Consider the following 23,139-nt stretch of genomic DNA (forward strand, 5'->3'; position numbering starts at 1 on the left):
GCCCTTCAGGAGGCCAAGGCAGGAGGATGGCTTGAGCCTGGAAGTTCAAGACCAGCCTAGGCAATACAGTGAGACACCATCTCCGCAAAAAATAAAAAATTAGCCCAGCATGTGGGTGCATGCCCGTGGTCCCAGCTACCTGGGAAGCTGAGGTGAGAAGATTTCTTGAGCCTAGGAGGTCAAGGCGGCAGTGAGCTGTGATCGCACCACTGTACTCCAGCCTGGATGACAGAGTGAGACCCTGTCTCAGAAAAAAACAAAAAACAGAATTAATGAGCGAGGGGCTGACATTATTTATAAGCTGTTTGTGGTATGCCAAGCAAGGGACAGTCACAGAACTTGCATTTCTAGATGAGCTGAGGTTTGGGGTGTGGGGTGGGAGAGGGAGACAGATTTTTGCCTGGGTGTCACAGCTTCCTGAATTTGCAGTTTCAAATGGCTGCCTTGGCAGTCTCTCATGCATTAACTCCCTGTCGCCAGGTCTAAAATAACCGGGGACTGGCAGAAGCCTAGAGCTATTCCTTCCCAGATTCGTAGCATTGTTACTCTTTTTTTTTTTCCTAAGCTCCACTTGTAGAATGTAGACTGCCAATCCAACTTGCAAAGCCATCAGATACAGGCACATCATCCCGTAAGCATTTCTGACAGTCAGTGTCACTATGCATCTTTTTTATCACCTTCCTTTTTACAAGGTATCACAGATAGCACGTGAAGTTCAACTGTGATTAATAGGACTCTTTCACCATTGACTTCACTGGGCTCCAGCCTACTAAGAAAAATGCGGCTGCTGATAAATCTCATGTGATAAGAGCCGTGTTATGTAAGCAGTTCAGGCAGGCGTTTCAGTGCATATTATTATGACAGGGTGGTAGTTTGCAAAGTTCAATTGAATTGACTAGGCCGCTTGTCCAATTGATTTTGCTTCTGTTGAGTGGGAAAAACAAATACTAATAGTACCAAAACCCATGTTTGCATGATAGAGATTATCTGTTTGGCTGTTGGTCTATTTTTTTGTAACCACTTTTAGAATATTATGCACACTTGGAAAAAATTTTTCTAGTCCTTTTTTTCTTAGAAGTTCATACATCAAAGCTTCTGGTGGAACACTGAAACAAAACATTTAAAATTGTCTGGGAAACTTTTCAGAGGAAAGAGGAAAATGCAATTGTTCTGTGTAGACTTTTTTTTTTTTTTTTTGGAGACAAAGTCTCGCTCTGTCGCCAGGCTGGAGTGCAATGCCACAGTCTCGGCTCACTGCAACCTCCACCTCCCAAGTTCAAGCGATTCTCCTGCCTCAACCTCCTGAGTAGCTGGAATTACTGGCATACGCCACCACACGTGGCTAATTTTTTGTATTTTTAGTAGAGACGGGGTTTCACCATGTTGGCCAGGCTGGGCTCAAACCCCTGACCTCAAGTGATCTGGCCGCCTTGGCCTTTTAAAGTGCTGGGATTACAGGCGTGAGCCACCGCACCCAGCCTGTGTAGACTTTTGATGCACTAACTGTATGTGGGGGATGGTTTAGGATGTCAAGATGTACATGTGCACAAGATTTATGGATGACATAGCAAATGATTTACATTACTGAATTTCTAAAGGACAAGAGATGTAAATGGTGAAAAATCACCTTGGGTTAGATGGGAGCAGAAAGAACGTAGACATTCCTTCTAGGCAAGACTTGCTTACTGGACACATTCTGAAGGAAATTTAATCGTGCACGCAGGGTGGGAAGAGCATGGCACAGGCACAGGCACCCCTGTAGACTGAATTCTCTTGGGGGATGAGTTGGGGGAACAGTTTCATCTCACACCATAACTTCAATCATAGCTAAAAATGGCCATGTGATTATCGTGCAGTATTGAATTACAAGGACCAGTTAGATCAGTGAATTTGGATCTTTCTGAGACTAACAAATGGAAAACAGAGACTTTGTTTTACATAAAAGGTTTTTTTGTGGGTAACGAAAAAACCAAGACATACCTTGTCCAGCCTCATTCAGCAACTATTCTCTGTGTTCCGTGAGCCTAGGGCTGAAGCCTTCTTGGAAAGTCTGCATGCCCCAGGCTTGAGCAGTGTTTTCATACCTCCATGCCTTCCCCTGATCTGTTCTCTCTGCCTCAAACACTCTTTTTCTTCTAGTAACCTCGGGCTTGCCCTTCAAGACCCAGAACAAACAGTTATTACCATCTCTCGCCAAAATTAGTGAGTAACTTCTTTTCTGAAACCTTTCAGCAAGTTGGACATATATCTTTCATAACCGATTCGTTATTTAAATATAACATGGTCTGTCTCTCCCAGTAGATCATAGGCTTCTTGGAGTGGGGACCATGCCACTCTTATCTTTGTCTTCCTGCCCTACCCAAGCAAATCATAGACTCTTAGTGCTTATTAAATAATTGAATGAATTTGTGCCCAGAGAAGGGACACCAATCAGTCAAAGGCACACCCCATCACCCTCCTTTTATTTCTTCTCTTGTCAGAAATGCAAAACTCTTAATGTAAAACCTTCTGTGATGAAGAAAGCAGAAAGAGGTTGTGAAACTTAAAATCCTCTAATATAAAATGTTCATGTGGGTAGATCCAACAGAGAAGAAACTAAGCCTAAGGGATTTTCACTCTGAAATCCATGGATTTGCTTTCTTGTTGTTTGCACCTCTTCCCGGTAATGCCATGTGATGGAGCCATTTCGCAGGGGTTAATCTACATGTAATGAAGTTTCAAATAAATCATATACTGTACTCCACTTATGGGGCTCTGAGGTTTTTCTTTTCTAGGCAGCATGATACAAAACAGTGATAAATAGGCTGATGTTTATCACTGCACGTAATACCTTTTAAAAGAAAATTTTTTGCTGTCCCTGAGCAAGTATATATTATTGTGAGTAGTTTCTTCATTAAAATCAGAGGCTTTGCACATACTCTATCAGAACTGGAGAATGTCTGATCATCAGAAACATGCAAGATTCAGGTGATATGTCTTCTCTCAAAAGACCTCCAGCCGTCTCTGACCCATGTCAGTCTGACTTTTGCTTTCTAATAAAACTCATGAGCAAATGTGCAGATCTAGCCTGGCATGGGCACTGATATTAAGAACTTAGTTCTGCCACCTGCAAGCATATACCTGCTGGTCAAGAAAACATAATGTATCCTTCCTCCGGCCCCAGCCCTAGGAGGGGAGCATAACACAAGAGTATTGAATAGGAGAGTCTTCCAAAGTAGCACAACTTAAACCCTGGTTCTGATTCTAAGAAAAGTCAGTAGCCCATGTGGAATTTTCGGGGACCATTTTTCTTCCTGGAAGAGTGTACAGTCTTTCCTGTGCATGATAAATGTGGGGCATTTACACTAGGAGAGTCCTATACTGATGTGGATCAACATTCATCTCATCTTCTATGCTAAAATCAAAAGTATACAGTTTCCTGAGATGGAAACGATGGGGTCAGGGTCACAATGAGGAGGGGTTTTTTTCCCCTAAACTGCAACTGATAGAATTTTAGTGGCATATAGATATGATGAGTTCTCATGACTTTTTTCTCTTTAGTTCAAAACAACAGTAAAATGAACAGCCAAAGAGAAGGAGAATAATGATATATCAGGTTTGAAGATGATCTATACAGGTATTGACCAGCTTTCTGGAATCAGGGGTATTTCCATATAACTTTATATCTAGGCATGGATCGCTCAAGGGTGAATTGTCTACATCATGGACAGTAAAGTAGAAAGGAAGGCCCACAGAGTGAGAATTAAGGACGTGGGAATGCATGCCCCGCCCCCCCGCCCCTCACCAGCTGCTGGTCTAGACCACCTTACAAAATGTCATGGCAAAAAAATGCTTTGTCAACTACAAAGCATAGTATAAAATTCAGTCGTGCATTATTACAATTATTGAAATGATTACTTGATAATTTTACTGATTTTCCCCACAGTCTGATGGACATGGATGAAATTTAGGGTTGTTTAGGATTTGCTCATTTGTTGAAAGTAAACTTCGTTTGAAGCACTAAGCACCTCTCCGCCTTGAAAGGTAGCACTTTTGCTGAGAGGTGAAGCTGGTTTTAGTTGTTCTCCACATCCGTGCGCAAAGTGTTTCTTCCATTTCCACAACAGAGAAGAGACAGGAAAGTGATTAAAGAGACCAGCATAGGCTGGGTGCTGTGGCTCATGCCTGTAATCCCAGCACTTTGGGAGGCCAAAGCGGGAGGATCACCTGAGGTGAGGAGTTCAAGACCAGCCTGACCAACATGGTAAAACCCCTTTTCTACTAAAAATACAAAAATTAGCTGGGCGTGGTGGCAGGTGCCTATAATTCCAGCTACTCGGGAGGCTGAGGCAGGAGAATCACTTGAACCTGGGAGGTGGAGGTTGCAGTGAGCCGAGACTGCAGCATTGCACTCCAGCCTGGGCGACAAGAGCAAGACTTCATCTCAAAAAAAACAAACAACAACAACAACAAAAAAAAAAAAACCCAGCGTAGTAGGGAAGCTGAATATTCAGTGTAATTTTTTTCATATGTTTAAAGTTATTTCCAGATGATTAGACATATAGACTCCAGCTAAGAACAAATGTAAGTAATTTTTGGATTATCTGTTTAGGATTATTTGTACTGCCTTCCCATACATTAATGTAAGCAACTGGGAATAGACTGCTGTTCACTCTCTCTCACATAAATCCTTAGCCAAATAAGGGCATCTGGGGAGCAAGCAACACTAACTTAGCCTGATAGGCAAACTCCATGGAAGAAATGCTGTTGCCTCCTCTAAGACAAAGTTGAAAGAATAGCTCTTAATATTGCACATGACAAAATCCCAAAGATTTCTCTTTCATCATCATCATTATTGTCATCAGCAGCAGCAGCACCTTTTACTGAATGTCTTCTCTGTGCCAGATGCAATACTAGATACTTACAAACGTTAGAGCTTGTAATTTCATCCTTGCAACAACCCTGAGAGGTATGTGTCATATTTCTCATTTTTCAAATGAACAAACAGCTGCTCAGATGCTGACATGACTCAGACATGAGCTTTTAAGAGGCAGAGCTGGACTTCAACCCAGACTTCACTTCAGGCCTCGGTTCATTCCATGACTCGATGCGGCTGCTTCGCTGTTTATTAGCTGCACGGGCAGACTGGATGGATTTACAGAGCTACAGGCCTCAAGGTCAGATCACCTCTGGCTTCTGGTCTCAATTCTGTCACTTATCACCTCTGTGATCTTGGAAGAGTCTGTTAATCACTCTAAGTCTGTTGTCTCATCTGTAAAGTGTTGTTAAATTGGGCCGTCAATCCTCGCAGGATCATTGGGAGGAGCAAATAGCACAGTATATACTGAGTGCTAGAAAAATCTAAGGTCTGACAACCATTCACTCTTGAGCAGCACTGCTTGCAAGGCTTATTCTTTAAAATATGTTTGCCTTAATGATTTTCTATTATTTCAAGACATAGACATTCATCAAGTAGCACAAACAATGATATGCAAAAAAACCTTTATTTAATTAGAGCCCAAATAAATAGAAACTCTTGTTTCAGGTTGCTTTCTTGAACTCCACTTTTGAGAGCAAGAAATAATTAAGAAAGCAAGACATAAGTAAGAAAAGAAGCATAGGGGTAAGCATAGATTTGCTAAAAACCCAAACAGCTTCTAGACTATTTTCAGGGTCACAATCAGGTTTAGGCAGGAAGCTTCCCTAGAGACTAGAGATGTCCAGTTACTTGGCCAAGGTCACTCACCCACCTGGGCCCAGGTTCCAGTACTCTACCCTGTGGCTGGTCTTTCTACCTAATTCCCCAGAGCTCCTCATCTCCTTGGCCTGACCTGGAGCACACACTCATGTTCAGCATGAGACTCTTCAGATCCCCTCCATCCACAAATGGAAGGCACCCTTTTTTGTTCCTGTAGACTGAGCCGACTCACAGTGAATTGCTTCACACTTAAGAGTTTCAACCACAAAGTCTAGAAATAGAAATCTCCGTTTATCAAAATGTCCCATTCCACATTCATTCTCATTAGTGGAGCTTTCATTGTTGTTATTTGCCTTCTGTAGGAATGGAAAATAAGTTCCCATTGTGATTTGGACTATCTGGGACATGCAGTGAACTTGGACAATGTGTCATTCCCCAGATCTACTGCCAGGCTCTACATGTTGTTCCAATTCACTGGAAAACTGCCAGCCTTGCTCCTACGTTTTGTAAATCTACCATGGAGGAAGGCATTGGGTATTGACATAGAGGAGATAAAGCACACAGAGATGATTTTTCTTGTTATTGTGTAAAGCTAACACAGGAAAATATGTTTGTCAAGGAGGATGGAGCCTGGTTATTCCTTACATTCAGGTAGAGGTGACGGGACCTGAAAGTCAAACAAAGAAAGAGGAAAATGTTGATATCATTTTTTTGTCATCCTTCTTTTCTTATGGTTGTTTTCTCTTATTGTATGCTTCTTAACACTGGTTCCTTGTGGACACCCTGGATAACATTAGAGCAGAACATTCTAACACTTTGCTTTGAAGCAAGAATTGGAATTAACTGCCCTTTAAAGTACAGCAACAAATTAATCCAGCCCAAATCCCAATGAGGGCAGTCAATAAAATTCTTCTTTTGCAGAGGCAGGGCATTTCACACAGAGACACAAGAGAGGGTGGATTACTCAGTCAAGGCCACACAGCAAGTTCCTGAACAGCTTGACTGTAATTACACATAGAGAAAGAGCTTAATTATTTGAGCCCTAAGATTATCGAAGTGCCATGATACATGAGGCCTCCAACAGTTCCTTTGCCATCCAAGTTGTTTCCAGATCAACTCTCATGAGATCAACTCTCATGAGATCAACAGCTTAAACCCAGGAGTCAGGCAGGAGTAGGAGGCAAGATTTACAAGTCACCACTGTGGACTTGTGTGGGGCTGCAGGACCTAAAACTATGGCTTCGTCTACTGTAGAGGGTTCCCAGAGCAAACCCAGTCTAGGAAGGTGTATTCATCCATTCTCACATTGCTGTAGAGAAATACCTGAGACGGGGTAATTTATAAAGAAAAGTGGTTTAATTGGCTCATGGTTCTGCAGGCTGTATGGGAAACATAGTGGCTTCTGCTTCCAAGGAGACCTCAGGAAGCTTCCAATCACGGCAGAAGGCAAAAAGGGAGTGGGACACCTCACAAGGTGGGAGCAGGAGCAAGAGACAGACGAGGGAGGTGCTATACACTTTTAAACAATCAGATCTCGTGAGAGCTCACTCACTATCTCAAGAACAGCACCAAGGGGATGGTGCTAAACTGTTCATGAGAAACCTCCCCCCATGATCTAATCACCTCCCACTAGGCCCTGCCTCCAACACTGGGGATTACAATTGAACATGAGATTTGGGTGGGGACACAGATCCAAACCATATCAGAAGGCAAGTGCTAGGAGCTCTTCATGGTTTCTGGAATCAGAGAGCGTTCTTGGAGCAGAATGACTATGTTAACCATAACAGAAATGAATGTGAGTCAGAAGCTTACAGACAATTTTAGCAACAAAAAAAGTTTTTAACCTGATTCTTATGGGACAGGAAAAAAAAAAAAAAGGCCAAATGATAGATTTTTCATTTTGGGCAAAAAAAGAATTGGAAGTAATCTCAGAAGTTTACCACTTTGGGCAAGAGGCCAACACTTGAAGTGCAGAGAGGAGGTATAATATGAACTTTAAAATGGATTATAAAGAGCCAAATAGAATAAAATTGGGGTCTGAGAGCTGGTAACATGTTGCTTGATTTCCGATGATGAATCCTCTCACCAGCTCAAGGGCACCAACTTGATGGATTTAATGTAATGTCTAAAATGACTAAGCTTTGATATTGTAAGTAGCCTGACCACATCATGAGATTCTGAGTAACTTGATTTGTCTGGCATTGTTCTGAAGTGGATCCATTTTATCAAAGCCACAGATATATGGCAAAGTTGAAAAGATAATGTGAAAGTTCCTTTAGCACACAGACGTCCCAGGCCCTGGTTTCAATCACACCAGTAGGACGGAATTTTAGGCAGTTGATAATAAAAGTTTGTCCAAACTTAGCAAATGTACAATTAACTAGAAAGAGGGATCTACTATGATTGACTATAAAATGTGCCACTTGAAAGAAAAAAAAAATGAATTGAGCACAGGAAGCCTGTCAGGCATCATATTTATAAATGGTGCTAATCCTATTCACAAACTTAGAGTGCAGGGCAGTAGATTTCTACCTTATGGTGAATTCACTCTGTTGATGGGCACACCGGATATCTACTATGGTTTCATACTCTGTTTATAAACTGGAAAATGTCCGTCCATTTAAAAATCCCAGTGCTGTGTTTGCAAATAATTTCTCTTACATTGTTCCACTTGTAGTCTCCAGGTAATATTATGAAGTGAAACTCATAATAATATGAGTCCGTATTCATTGAGAATCAAATGTGCTAGCTACTATATGCCTGGCACTGTACTGAGTGATATCACATTAAACCCTTACAAGAGTCCAGCTTTATCTGAATTTCGCAGACGAGATACTGAGGTGCAAAGGTGACATAACCTGGCTGAAGTCGCACAGCTGATTGATACGTTAGAGTACCAAGATTTGAACCCAGGAGATCAAACCCCTGAGCCCAGCTGCCTCCTGATGTCCTTTATGGACTTACCCCATAAAGATATTTTCCCAAGTAAGAAATATTCACCATCTTGATGTGAATTTGACAGTATTATCCACCCTATACATTTTTTACCTTACCTGAAATTGAGCAGAAAATGTAGCTTAATTGCATTCTAGAGTTTGGTGGAAAGTAGAAATTGTGAGCAACAAACTTGAGAATCTAGCTGAAGAGATTTCCAAGAAAAATGTAGAAAGTATGGCCGTTTTCACCTTGTTCCTTATAGCAAAATGAAAGCAGAAACAGAAAAAATGTGGAAGAACTATGAAACAAAGAAGGACCAGTAGTTGATTTGAAAAATTTTCAGCCTATTCAGATAATATGCTCCAGACAATGTGGCCAAGGGTGTGGCTGGACAAACCTTTTCCAGTTCAAGAAAATTTCAATTTCACAATTTATTTTCCAGTCCCCAAAAATACAACTGCAGGATATCTGCTTCTGACCCAGATGGAGTATCATGGACTAAATTTATTCTCCTGTCTGATGAAAAACCAAAAACAGGGGCAAAATATATTAAATACATTTTTAACATATATTAATAAATCATACTTCTGGAAAAAAAATAGTTTGCAAGGCACTGGAAGACAGACAATGAAGGGCAGTGATCTTTCAGCGATGGGAAACAAATGGGATGAACTCTAAGCTCCCCAAGCTTACTGCTTTGAGAGAGTTTCCAGGCCATGGCTTGAGGTATTTGGAAGGGGAAGAAGGAGGCTGGTAGACTCTCTTATTTGAGGAAACAAAGCTGAGAGTCCAAGAAGACTAAGGTGGCTAGAATTCACAGGAGAGTACTAGAGAGCTGAGAGCTATGTAGTGTGAAAACTTCAGAGATCTGTAGAAAGTCCCCCTTTAGTACTTAGCTTAGTACTGATTGATGTATGCATGTAAAGAAACTACTGGAAGCTGGGGAGATAACCACTTGAAAAGATTAAAGGTCATAGTGACTGGTAGTCACACAGGGCTGAAAAGAGTGCCCATTCCCATCAGCCAGACAGGAACACCTCAAGATCCACAGGGCGGTGGGTATAGCACATAGAAGGGTCTTGCCTCCACAATGGAGGTTATAAGCCATTAATTGAGCAAGATCCAATTATATGCTGCTTGCAAGAAATGCACTGTCAATATAAAAATATAAACAGGTTAAAAAGGAAAGGATAAAAAAAGATACACCATACTGGGTTGAATAGTGTCTGTGAAGAATTCATGTCTACCCAGAATCTCGAATATGACCTTATTTGGAAATAGGGTCTTTGGAGATATAATTAGTTAAGACGGGGTCACACTAGATTAGGGTGGGCCCTAAATCCAATATGGCCAGTATTCTTATAAGAAGAAAAGAGGAGACACAGAGGCACAGACAACACACAGAAAAGGACAGGTGACAACAGAGGCGGAGACTCTAGAGATGCAGCTGCCATCCAAGGAATGCCACGGGTTCTCAGCAAACATCAGAAGGTAGGAAGAGACAAGATGTTACTCCCTGGAATCTTCAGACCAGAGGATGACCCTGCCAGCACTTCGGTCTCAAACTTCTAGCTTCTAGAATTGTGCAGAATAAATTTCTGTTGTTTGAAGGCACCTTGTTTCTGGTACAGATGCCCATTGACTTAGGACAGGGTTCCATCCTGATTAACCCATTCTGAAGTTGAACAATTGTAAGTTGAACCACTGTAAGACTGGGACCATCTGTAATTAGTAATGATGGTCTTAGGAAACTAACGTTGATTTTGGTACTGGGCAATGGGGTGCTATTGTGCAAATACCTAATAATGTGGAAGTGGCTGTGGAATTGGGTCATGGGTAAAGGCTGGAAGAATTTTGAGGCACCATGACAGAAAAAAGCCTGGAATTCCTTGAAGAGATTATTGGTAGAAATACAGGCACTAAAGATGTTTCTGGTGAAGGCTCAGTAAGAAGTGAAGACCATGGCAGAGAAAGCATCTATCATTTTAGAGAATACCTATATCATCATGAACAGATTGTTGGTAGAAATTAGAATATTTCAGGTGCTTCTGGTGAGGTCTCAAAAGAAATATGTTATCGGGCATGAGAGGAAAGGGGATGCTTTTTAGAAAGAGGTAGAAAATGTAGCTGAATTGCCTTGTAGGGTCCGGTGGAAAGTAGAAATTGTAGCAACAAACTTGGGAATTTAGCTGAAGAGATTTCCAAGAAAAATGTAGAAAATGTGGGCTGTTTTCTCCTTATTGCTTATGGCAAAATGAGAGAGGAAAGAAAAAAAAATTGAGGGAGTAACTATTAAACAAAGAAGGATGAGTACTTGATTTGGAAAATTCTCAACCTATCCAGATAATATGCTCCAGACAATGTGGCCAAGGGTGTGGCTGGACAAACCTTTGCTAAGAGATGAGGCCTGTGACTCATGGACCCAAGCAACCATCTCAGCAGAGGCCAGCAATAGAGATGGGTCATCCAGGAAGGATCCATTCAGAATCCTCTCGTGTAATAGTATGGATCTCACGGCAGGCACAGGAGAGCAACAAGCTTTCTGAGGGCATTATATCAGCAGAAACACTGACCGCTTGTACTGAAGGGAACAGAGACAGAATGAAATGAAAGAAGGCAGTTGAACTTCTAGGCTTCTACAGGCAGAAAACAGGCTGATAGAACTGCTCAACTACAGACATGTTCTACCTTTCTAGAAAAAGAAAAGAAAGACCTCCAGAGGCAGAGGCCAGAAAAGTGGACATAGATGAGAGGCCAATGTGGTCTCTGTAGGCCCAGAAACAGTGACTGGTTCAGTCTTCGTGAGCTCAGAGGGTGGATCAAGCCACAAAGAATATTATCTGGCCCTAAAGACTAATGGAACCTTCTCTGTTGGGTTTCAAACCTACTTTAGGCCAGTAACCCCTTTATTTCTTCAATTTCCTCCCTTTTGGAATGGGAAAGTCTACTGTATGCCTGACCCACCATTGTATTTTGGAAGCAGATAACTTGTTTTCTAGTATCACAGGTCCACAGACGGACAAGAATTTTCCCAGATTGGATCATACCCAGTGTCTCACCAAACCTAATTTATGTGAATTATATGATGCTATTTGGAACCTTTTGAGCTGATGCTCTTCAGAGGGAGCATGCATAGGCCAATACCTTGATTTTGGACTTCTGGCCTCCAGAAATTTGAAAGAATCAATTTCTATTGCTTATGCCACCTATTTTCTGAAGATTTCTTATATCAGCCCTAAGTAACTAATACCCAAATCAAAAGTAAGCTGGAGTGGCTCTATTAGTAGTAGACGAAGTCAGTTTCAGAGCAAAGACTATTGCCAGGGATAGAGAGGGTCATCTGATAATCATAAAATGGTCAGTTTATCAGCTAATCAAGAAGATGTCGTAATTCTAAACTGTAGTGCCTCTAATAACATATTTTCAAAATACATGAAACAAACACTGATAGGAGAAACAGACAAATCCACAATAGTCAGAGTTTTCAACATTCCTCATCAATAATTGATAGAATAAGTAGACAGGAAATCAGGAAGGATATAAAAGATTTGAACAACCCTTGAAACAACCTGACCTAAATGACATTTATAAAGCATCATACCCAACAACAGAATTCATTGTTTTTAAGTGCACGTAGAACATTTAGCAAAATAGTTCATACCCTGGGCCGTAAAATAAGTCTCAATGAATTTAAAAATATTCAAGTGATATAAAATATGTAAATGATAAAAATATTGAATTATAAATCAGTAGGAAATCTCCAAATATTTGAAGCTGAAATAAAACATTTCTGCATAATGAATGGGTCAAATACATCAAATGGTCATTAGAAAGTATTTTAACTGAATAGATAAAGAAATACAGCACATCCAAAGAATGCCCCTAAAGCAGTATTGTGGGGGATCTTTTAGCTCTAAACCTCTATGGTTAGAAACAAAGAAAAGTCTCAAATCAATTACTTCAGCTTCCACATTAAGAAACTACAAAAAGAAGAGCTAATTAAACACAAAATAAGTGAAAGAAAGGATATAGTGAAAGTGAAAGTGGAACAGAAAACAGAAAACCAACAAAGAAAACTGATGAAACTAAATGCTGATTCTTTGAGAATATTGATAAAATTGCCAAACAGATTTATGGGGTGGGTGAGGAAAAACAGCACAGTTTATGAATATAAAAAATGAAAGAGGTGAAATCATTAGAGATTGTACAGGGATTAAAATGATAATCATGGGTATTATGACAACTTTATGCCAATAGATTTGACAACCTAGATCAGGGGTGAACAAGCTTCATCTGTAGAGAACTAGATAGTAAGTATTTTTGGCTTTGAGGGCCACAAATTGTCTATGTCATGGTTTTTTTCCCCCAACCTTTAAAAATGTAAAAACATTCTTAGCTTGCAGACTGTACTAGTCCGTTCTCGCACTGCTATAAAGAAATACCTGAGACTGGGTAATTTATAAAGAAAAGAGGTTTAATTGGCTCATGGTTCTGCAGGCTGTACAGGAAGCATAGCTTGGGAGGCCCCAGGAAACTTACAATCATGGCGGAAAGTGACGGGGAAGCTAGAGCAGGAGGAAGGGGTGGTGGGGAGGTGCTACGCACTTTTAAAGAACCAAATCTCACAATAACTCACTCACTATCATGAGAACAGCACTAAAGGGAAATCTGCCCCCGTGATCCAGTCACCTCCCATCAGGCTCTACCTCCAGCATTGGGGATTACAATTTGACATGAGATTTGGGTGGGGACGCAGACCCAAAGCATGTCATGGACTAAGAGCCAACCCCTGTCTTAAATGAAATGGATGAATTCCTTGTAAGACACAAGTTTTCAAAATTCACTAAACAAGAAATAGATAACCTGACTTTCCATTTCTAATAAGAAACTGAATTTTAAATTTTCTCACAAAGGAAACTACAAACTAGAGCATTTCACTGATAAATTCTACCAAATATTTAAAAAAAGAAATGATACCAATTCTACACAAACTCTTTCAGAAAACTAAAAAGAGGGAATGCTTTCCAATTCATTCTATGAGACAAGCATCACCCTGTTAGCACAAGCAAAGGTGCTACAAGAAAAGAAAACTAAAGATCAGTATCCCTGGTGAACATAGATGTAAAATTGTAAACAAAATTTTAGCAAATTGAATCCAACAATTTATAGAAAGTGACATTCATCATAGCCATATGGGGTCTGGTTGGTATAACATTCAAAAATCAATTTATATAATTTATCACATTAATAAGCTAAAGGAGAAAAACCACATAATCATCTCAATAGATGGAGAAAAGGATTTGACAAAACTCTACATTCATTCTTGATAAAAAATCTCAGCAAACTAGGAATAGAAGGGAAAGTTCTCAACCTGAAACTTCCTTAATCTAGTAGCAGAAAATTCCCTCCTGCTATAGCATTTAATAAGGAAAGACTGAGTCTTTTTTCTTCAAGATCAGGAACTAGACAGTGAGTCTGCCCTCTCCACTCCCATTCAACATTCTATTGCAGGTTGTAGCCAGCGCGGTCAGAAAGAATGCAATATAAAAGTACAACATAAAAGGCACTTATATTGAAAAGAAAGAAATTAAACTGTCTTTCTGCAGACAGCATGATTGTCGATGTAGAAAATTGAATAAAATCTTAATAAAAAAGCTACTAGAACTAATAAGTAAGTTTCACAAGTTGGCAAGGTACAAGATATATAAATGGAAGTAAATAGTATTTCTGTACACTGTACCTGTTACTCCTTCAAAAGTATTAAGCTCTGGGGGATAAATCTGACAAAAGAGGTGAAAATCTGTACACTGAAAACACAAAACATTGTGGAGAGAAATTAGAGAAGAGCTAAATAAATGGACACACTGAATTTATGGGTCAGAAGACTCAATAGTGTTAACAAATGAATTCTCCCCAAAAGGGATCTGTATATTTAATGCAATACCAGTCAACATCCCAAGAGGATTTTTTGGTAGAATTTTTTGGTAAAATTCATGTGGACACAGGACCTAAAATAATCGAATAACGTTGACAGAGAAGAACAAAGTTGGGAGGCTAACAGTGTATGATTTCACGATGTTTTATCAAGTTGCAGTAATCAGGACAGTGTGGTCTTGACACAGAGATAGATTAATCAAGGCAACAGAATAGAAAACCTACATATATAAAGCAAAGAGACCTTACATATCTGGAAAACTGATTTACCACAAAGGTGCAAAATCAATGAAGTGAGAAAAGAATGAATTTTTCAACATGTGATATTGAACCAATTAGACATCCACATACAAATAAACTTTAATCCTTACATCATTTTAATATTAACTCACTATGGTCACAGACCTAATATAAGGCTTCACATTATAAAACATTTAGAAGAAAACGTTGGAGAAAAATTTCTGTGACTGATTAGGCAAAGAGTTCCTAAATACAGCTCTAAAAGCGTGATCCAAAAGCTAGTACATTGGACTTCACTAAAGTTTTTTAAAACTCATTTTATTTGAGAGACATCAATAAGAGAATGAAAAAAGAAGTCACAGACTAGGAGAAAATATTATTACATTATATATCCAATGAAGAAATTGTGTCCAGAACATATTAGGTTTGTGCAAAAATAATTGTGGTTTTTGCCTTTACTTTCAATGTATAAAGAATACTTTCAACTATAAAGAATCCCCAACAATTCAACAATAAGAAAACAAGCAACCCATTTTTTGTAATTGGGCAAAAGATTTGAATAAGCATTTCACCAAAGAAGACACGCAAATGTCAAATAAGCACACAGAAAGATTCTCAACATCATTAGTTATTAGTAAAATGCAGATTAAATGTACAGTGAGCTACCACTATCCATATTTTTGATTGGCTAAAATTAAAAATACCAAGTCACGGTGAGAGGAGAAGTACTAGAATTCTCATATACTCTCAGACACTGCTGGTAGGAATGTAAAATAGTACTGTCTCACCTTTGCTTTAGAAAACAGTTTGGCCGTTTCTTAAAAAGTTAAATACACATCTACCATTTGATACAGCTGTTCCACTCCTAGATGTTTACTCAAGAGCAAGGAAATCATACAGTTTTGATAGAAAGATGTGTACATGAATGTTCATAGCAACTCTATTTGTAAGAGCCAAAAAAATGGAAACAACCCACATGTTCCTCAAGAAAAATATCGACACATAGGCCCCATGGTCTACTCATACAATTGAATGCTACTCAGCAATGAAAGGTAATGAGATGTTTATACAGGCAACACCATGCGTGAATCCTGAAATAATTGTGCTGAGTAAAAGACGCCAGGCCAAAAACGTGGATACATACCATAGGATTCTATTTATGTACAATTCCAGGAAATGGAAACTTACGTAGAGTGAAGGAAGGCAAATCAGTGGTTACCTGGGGACAGGGAAGGGATGGGAGAAAAGGATTACAGAGGTGCAGAAGGAAACCTTTGGAGTTGTTAGGTTTATTTATTATTTTGTTTATGGCAGTAGTTTCACAGCTGTAAATTTATGAAATCCTGTACCTTAAGTGGGTGTAGTTGATCATCTGTCAGTTATACCTTAGTAAAGCTCAGGAAAGGAGGGAGGGAGGGGAGGGGAGGAGAGGAAGTGAGGAAGGAAGGAGAGGAAGGGAAGATGGAGAGGAGAGAGACAAAGAAAGGGAGGGAGGAGAGGAAGCGAATACAGGCAGGAGAGAGAGAGAAGAAGGGAGGGAGGGAGAAGAGGGAGGGAGGGAAAAGCGGGAGGAAGGAAGGGAGGGAGGGAGGGAAGATAAGGAGAAGAAGGGAGGAAGAAAGGAGAGGAAAGAGAGGAAGAAAGAAAGGAGAGAGCTTGAAAGAAGGGAAATTTCAGCTATCAGAGAATTCGTCTAGGAGCTCAGGTTAGTGAGAAGAAAGTGAGATTTCTTTGGAGCTCCTCAATACCATTTCCTAATCTCACTAAGACTGGCCCTGACTGTGTATATCAGCTAAGTGACCTGTTCCACCGGAATGCTGGCTCACATTATTCCATTTGCATTTATTTTGTATAATGTCCCTGCAATATTTGTGGGACATGAGGGTTCTACCAGTCCACAATTCCAGAAAAATCTGACCTATCTGCTCCCAGGATGTCAGATGAAAACGAAGATGGCTATACATACAACTCAGGCCACATTTGTCTTCTAGGACTGAGTTTTTGTTAGTACACATACCTCCTTTCTACTTACCCCTTACTGTAGAGAATTCTATTAATGATGGAACTTTCCAATAAGCAAACCCAATTGATGAAAATACAAATGTATGAAACAGATAAAGAAGAAATTGATCACGTTTCTTATAAAAAGAGTCCGAAAGGGCCACTTTAAGTAAGAAAGCTTCTATAGGGAGTCTAAAGATGAGTCAATGTGTAAAAATTGACTCCGTACATATTTCAGGAATCCAACTACATGCTATTAGGCCAACCTGACCAAGTGAAATGAGTTTTATAAACTGCCCTTGTTTTCAGAAGGGCCTCCATAGTGATGAGTATCCACCCTGTACTAAACCCCCCATTTCCTCCTGGTGGTGAGTGAAGGGCGTCAGGGATACTGGAGTACAGCTGTGCTTGGGGATGATGCAGAGCCACCTGCACAGGGGCCTTGGGCTCTTCTATAGTGCCCCTAGAGGACAGGAGGCCCACAAGAAGTCATTGGGGAGGCCAGCTGATCCCCAGGTCATGCATGCCTGCATAGCATAAACGACTCACTGATGTGGCTGGACCTGGCCAGGCTGTGGGTGTGATGAGTTAAGGGCATCCCTGGTGCCGGGGATAGGAGGCACCCAGCACTCTGTGCCAGCCACCTGCCATCTCCTCTCTACAGAGTCCACTGTGGATCACTCTGCTGTGTTCCCTTCCAGGACCGTTGCCATCCATGTCCAGACTCAAATGTACCCATGGAATATTTTATTCATCTGTGTCTTTTATTTTTAAACACAAACATCCTTAAACTGAACCATATTATTCTGTATCTTATTATTTTTATCACGCAACATGCCTTGTAATTCTATCCATTTTTAATTTTTTTTTGTTTAGAGACAGGGTCTCCTTCTGTCACCCAGGCTAGAGTGCAGTGGTGTGATCATAGCTCCCTGAAGCCTGGATCTGCTGGGCTCAAGTGATCCTCCCATGTCTACCTCCCAAGTAGCTGGGACTACCGGCATGTGTCACCATGCCTGATAATATTTTTATTTTTATTTTTTGCAAAGACAGAGTCTCAATATGTTGCCTGGGCTGGTCATGAACTCCTGGCCTCAAGCCATCCTCCCACCTCAGCCTCCCAAACTGTGGGATTATAGGCATGAGCCACTGTGTCCAACCCTCTCTATATTAAAATATAGAAGTCTACCTCATTCTTTCTAACCACTCCCTAGATTGCACACAACATCCATAGCACAGTTTACGTAGCCATGGCCTTATTCGTGGGCATGCAGGTTGTTTCTGTTGCAGACGTCGCTGTGATTAATGCCCATGCACCTGCCTCTGGTACACTTGGGGAGGGTTTAAACTGAGCTTTAACCCCATACTCCTGAGAAATACAGTTTTACCCCATACCCTTGATAAATACCATTTTACCCCACAACTGCTTTCAAAACTTCTAATGTGCATATATACACCTTTGTCATAGAAAGTATCAATTCCTGAGAAGCAGTTGGAAAAACACTTCAAGATCTATAAGTAAAATTGAGGAGTGGGACTTTTTTCTTAGATCCCTGTTTCTCTCATTTCGGCCTTTAGATAAGGATCCACCCAGATTATCATCCTGTTTGGATGTCTCTTGATCATGATTAGCTGTGTTTTGTTTCGTTTGCTTGTTTCAACTGTTCACGTTAGAGTTGGACAGGCCTGGGTTCAAACTGATTTGACTTCTCTGAGCCTCAAGTTTCCACATCTGAAGAATGGACATGATAATGAATAACTAACAGTGTTGTCGACCTGTGGAATATGTGTGAAGTGCTAAGCAAAATGATTAAAACATAGTACGTAATAATTGGTGGCTGTTATGGAATAAATGGTAAAGTTTACAAAATAAACTACATCCAGTAATTTCAGTATTTTGAATATTGAGGGTATTTTTAGTAACAGCAATTTTTCAGTATATTCGTATCTTTGTCACTCATTGTCTTTCCTAGGAATGAAATACTATTTATTCACCACCACACAATTACACATACCCATTTTAAACTTAGGTTAAATTGCCATTAGAGTTTGGTCTAAGTTTGATAAATTACTAGGTAATCTAAAATTTGAGGCTGGGCATGGTGGCTCACGCCCGTTAATCTCAGCACTTAGGGAGGCCAAGGTGGGAGGTTCACTTGAGGCCAGGAGTTTGAGACCAGCCTTCCCAACATGGCGAAACCCCATCTCTACTTAAAAAAAAAAAGGGCTGGGCGTGGTGGCTCACGCCTGTAATCCCAGCACTTTGGGAGGCTGAGGCAGGCAGATCACGAGGTCAGAGATCGAGACCATCCTGGCTAACACGGTGGAACCCTGTCTCTACTAAAAATACAAAAAAATTAGCCAGGTGTGGTGGCGGGCAACTATAGTCCCAGCTACTTGGGAGGCTGAGGCAAGAGAATGGCGTGAACCCAGGAGGCGGAGCTTGCAGTGAGCCAAGATCATGCCACTGCACTCCAGCCTGGGCGACAGAGCAAGGCTCCATCTCAAAAAAGAAAAAAAAAGAAAAAGAAAAAAGAAAAAAATACTTAGCCGGGCATGGTGGCATGCACCTGTAGTCCCAGCTATTAGGGCACCTGAGGCAGGAGAATTGCTTCAACCCAAGAGGCAAAAGTTGCAGTGAGCTCAGACAGTGCCACTGCTCTCCAGCCTGGGCGATAGAGCCAGATTCTGTCTCAATAAAAATAAAAATAAAAATAAAAAAATAAAAGTTGTAAAAGATCTTAAAAGATGATCTGTCCCAACTCCTCATTCCCAACATGCATAGGCTGTCTAACTATTTATTTCCCAGGTCTGCTAATTCAACAGGATACGTGGTGAAAATATTCTTAATTTCCAGAGTTGTACTACCTAATTTTCTTCTATCTTCAAAGTCATTCAGGTGATAAAATTTTTAATTATCTCCAACATAAATGGGAAAGACCTGAAAAAAAGCCATCTTTGCTGATGCGGTGTGTTCAGTTTACCCAGCACTTTGCGCCAGCCACTCACTGTCCTAAGTGTTGGTGATGGAGATGTTACAAAAGCACCCAAGCTGCTGCCCTCATGGAATCTACAGTCTAGCACAGGAGACAAGCAGAAATGAACTAGCATTGAGACAGAATCTAGATTATGAGAAGGTAGCATTTCACTAGTCCTAATTAAGCTGATATTGACCATGTGCTCTGTAAATTACTAAACTAAGAGGCAGACCTGTCACAATCCAGGGGGTTCTTAGTTTTGATGCTATAAAAATATACAGTAAATAAACAAAGAGGAGAGTGTTCTGTAATAGGCAAAGTAGAGAACATACCAGAACATACCTTTCTTTTTCTTTTTCTTTTCTTTTTTTTTTTGAAACGGAGTCTCACTCTGTCGCCAGGCTGTAGTGCAGGGGCGCAATCTCGGCTCACTGCAACCTCCACCTCCCAGGTTCAAGCAATTCTCCTGCATCAGCCTCCTGAGTAGCTGGAATTACAGGCACAAGCCACCACACCCAGCTAATTTTCGTATTTTTAGTAGAGACGGGGTTTCACCATGTTGGCCAGGATGGTCTCAATCTCTTGACCTCGTGATCCACCCCCCTCAGCCTCCCAAAGTGCTGGGATTACAGGCATGAGCCACGAGAACATACCTTTGTAACATAAGAAATCTTTTCCCAAAATCTGGATCAAGAAAACATACTCTACAAATATAGCATTTCCTTTTTGTTCAAAGACACACACACACACACACACACACGCAAACACAGACACACACACATGCATGCACACACATAACTAGAAGGGAAAAAATTCGTACAGCTTGCAGCAGGCCCTAGAGATTTAAATACCGAAACCTTTAATTTGTACCAATAATTCATATACAGCTATATGGGGTGAAAAAGGTTAATGATGGAATTTTTTTAAGTATGTTTCATTGACTATAAATGGCAGATTTGACAGTTAAAATGAAAATTGTTCCAGAAGAAACTTTAGTCAAACTAATTATTTGAGACGTTATAAGGATGTATAATTATATTCTTCACCTTTTAAAAAAAGTTTTATTACAAATGTGCTTTTAAAGAACAAGTAGAGAAATAAAAGCTGTAATTGTTCTTAATTATAGCTAACTGTAATTGCACTCAATTGCAATATGCTGAATATCACCAATGGCTAAAGAAATCCTGGCATGCAGACAGTGCACCCACACTCATGAGATGAGGTATCATTTTATGAATATTCTGTTATCTATAATTTAGCTCTTTTACTGTTGATTCCATTTCTGTTGGTTTTATTTTATTTATTTTTTTTTAGTGATTATAGAGATGTAATTGTCATGTGTGAATGTATTGAAGGTTGTAAATTTCATCTGGGGTTGGTTCAAAATTCCCATTGCTACAGAAAAAAGACATATTGGAGATCGTTAAAATGAGAGATTTGGACATGACCCACCATGATTGAATACATTGAATACACAGATTTGCATTTTCAGAGGTAATGATGGATACCACATTTAATCTGCCCAGCATGGTCCAAGAAGCAACCTGGAAAATTTGGAGGATCTAAAATAGCATGAGCTACCCTTCTGCAGAAAGCTCTCAGAGTAGTGTTATTTCAAATGGGTAAAATGCCTCATGAATGGAAAGATGTTCATCTTTCTCTCTCTCCTTTATGCTCAGGACTCAAATCAAGTTCTGTTTCTGCCCATACTGATGCAGCCCGGCCTGCCCGTACAGTCAGAGGGGAGATGTTCAGCTCTGAGCTGCTTCCTGACCCTCGGGGAGCCTCACTTTACTCCTTTGCGGAATGAGGGCTGATAGCACTACCCTGCTCCTTGTCAAAGAATGTATGAGGGGATTTTTTTTTTTTTTTTTTTTTTTTGAAACAGAGTCTTGCTCTGTCGCTGAGGCTGGAGTGCAGTGGCACAATCTTGGCTCACTGCAAGCTCCACCTCCCAGGTTCACGCCATTCTCCTGCCTCAGTCTCCCAAGTAGCTGGGACTACAGGCGCCTGCCACCACGCCGGGCTAATTTTTTTGTATTTTTAGTAGAGACGGGGTTTCACTGTGTTATCCAGGATGGTCTCGATCTCCTGAACTCGTGATCTGCCCGCCTTGGCCTCCCAAAGTGCTAGGATTACAGGCATGAGCCACCGCGCCCGACCTGAAGGGATATTTTTAAACATAAATAAATACACTGTTGGAGAAAGGAAATAGGTTCTTTATCTTCAGGAGAAAGAAGCATTTTATTATGTGTTTATAGCCATTGTTCAGAAAATTAAAAAATAAAAACCGACATTAACAACAACAACAAAAAGATTCTTTCAAATCATATCAGAACAACCTTTATTTCTTTGCTATTTCCATAAATGGCTGCTCAGAGCTTCCAACCTTGTAGCCAGAGACAGCTTTGACACAATTGCTGGTACTTTTGTTTGTTTGTTTTGTTTTGAGATGTAGTCTTGCCCTGTCACCCAGGCTAGAGTGCAGTGGCGCCATCTCGGCTCACTTCACCTTCCACCTCCCAGATTCAGCCGATTCTCCTGCCTCAGCTCCCGAGTAGCTGGAACTACAGGCATGTGCCACCATGCCAGGCTAATTTTTTAGTATTTTTAGTAGAGACAGGGTTTTGCCATGTTGGTCAGGCTGGTCTCGAACTCCTGACCTCCAGTGATCCCACCTGCCTCAGCCTCCCAAAGTGCTAGAATTACAGGCATGAGCCACCATGCCTGGCCGCTGGTGCATTGTTTAAAGAGAAAAATAATGCATTTAACTGAGGGGAGCCCCATGTTCTGACTGTAGGTTGGAGGTAGGCCCAGGGAGAGGGAGGTCCTCTGAGGGGCTGTCCTTTTCACTGAGGTCCCGCAGCCACACTGCTGCCTAAAAGGGAGCAAATCTGTTCGTCACTTCAGGGTATCTGGGGGAGGCAAGAGAGGCTGTGTCCTTAGAAATGGTTTGTGTCCCTCAGAACCTTCACAGGACCTGGTAGGAGGAAATAATGTGGCCCCTACTTCATCACAGACAGCGGAAGTCTGGGGGCTAGGGTATCTTATCTCTTCATCTTTTCCATCAAACCACTTCATTCTGGATGGAGTCTTTCTGTGGCTGTCACAAAACTGCTTGTTCTTCTCCATGGTTTCTCTCTCCACCAGAACCTCCCGTGTTCCTTCTGCCCTGGTAGCTCTCACACAGACTCCTCTTTGAAGACCGTGGCTTTTGTGTTTTCATTTCTCAGAAAGAGAAGGAGCATCTCTAAGACAAAAATCTTCTTCCTCTTGTCCATGTTATCTGCTTTCTCAGTCACAAATATTGGCATTGGCTGTTAGGCAAATGAAGTCCCTTGATATCTGTTTCAGCAAAAACTCCCTTCCTGC

General features: G+C 40.8%; 1 protein-coding gene and 1 long non-coding RNA gene across 12 annotated transcripts in view; one reads left to right on the forward strand and one right to left on the reverse strand.

Moving 5' to 3' along the window:
* CELF2 (CUGBP Elav-like family member 2) overlaps positions 1–23,139 on the forward strand; it is an 867,789-nt gene that overhangs the window by 417,707 nt on the left and 426,943 nt on the right. The gene's annotated exons all lie outside the window — the stretch shown is intronic.
* LOC134731125 (uncharacterized) lies at positions 689–22,978 on the reverse strand. Its single transcript, XR_010113226.1, has 3 exons — positions 20,110–22,978; positions 15,933–16,007; positions 689–6,344 (listed from the first exon to the last, which is right to left on the reverse strand). It is a non-coding gene; the product is annotated as an uncharacterized LOC134731125 (long non-coding RNA).

Source organism: Pan paniscus, chromosome 8, assembly GCF_029289425.2.
Source record: "Pan paniscus chromosome 8, NHGRI_mPanPan1-v2.0_pri, whole genome shotgun sequence".
NCBI classification, from domain to species: Eukaryota; Metazoa; Chordata; class Mammalia; order Primates; family Hominidae; genus Pan; species Pan paniscus.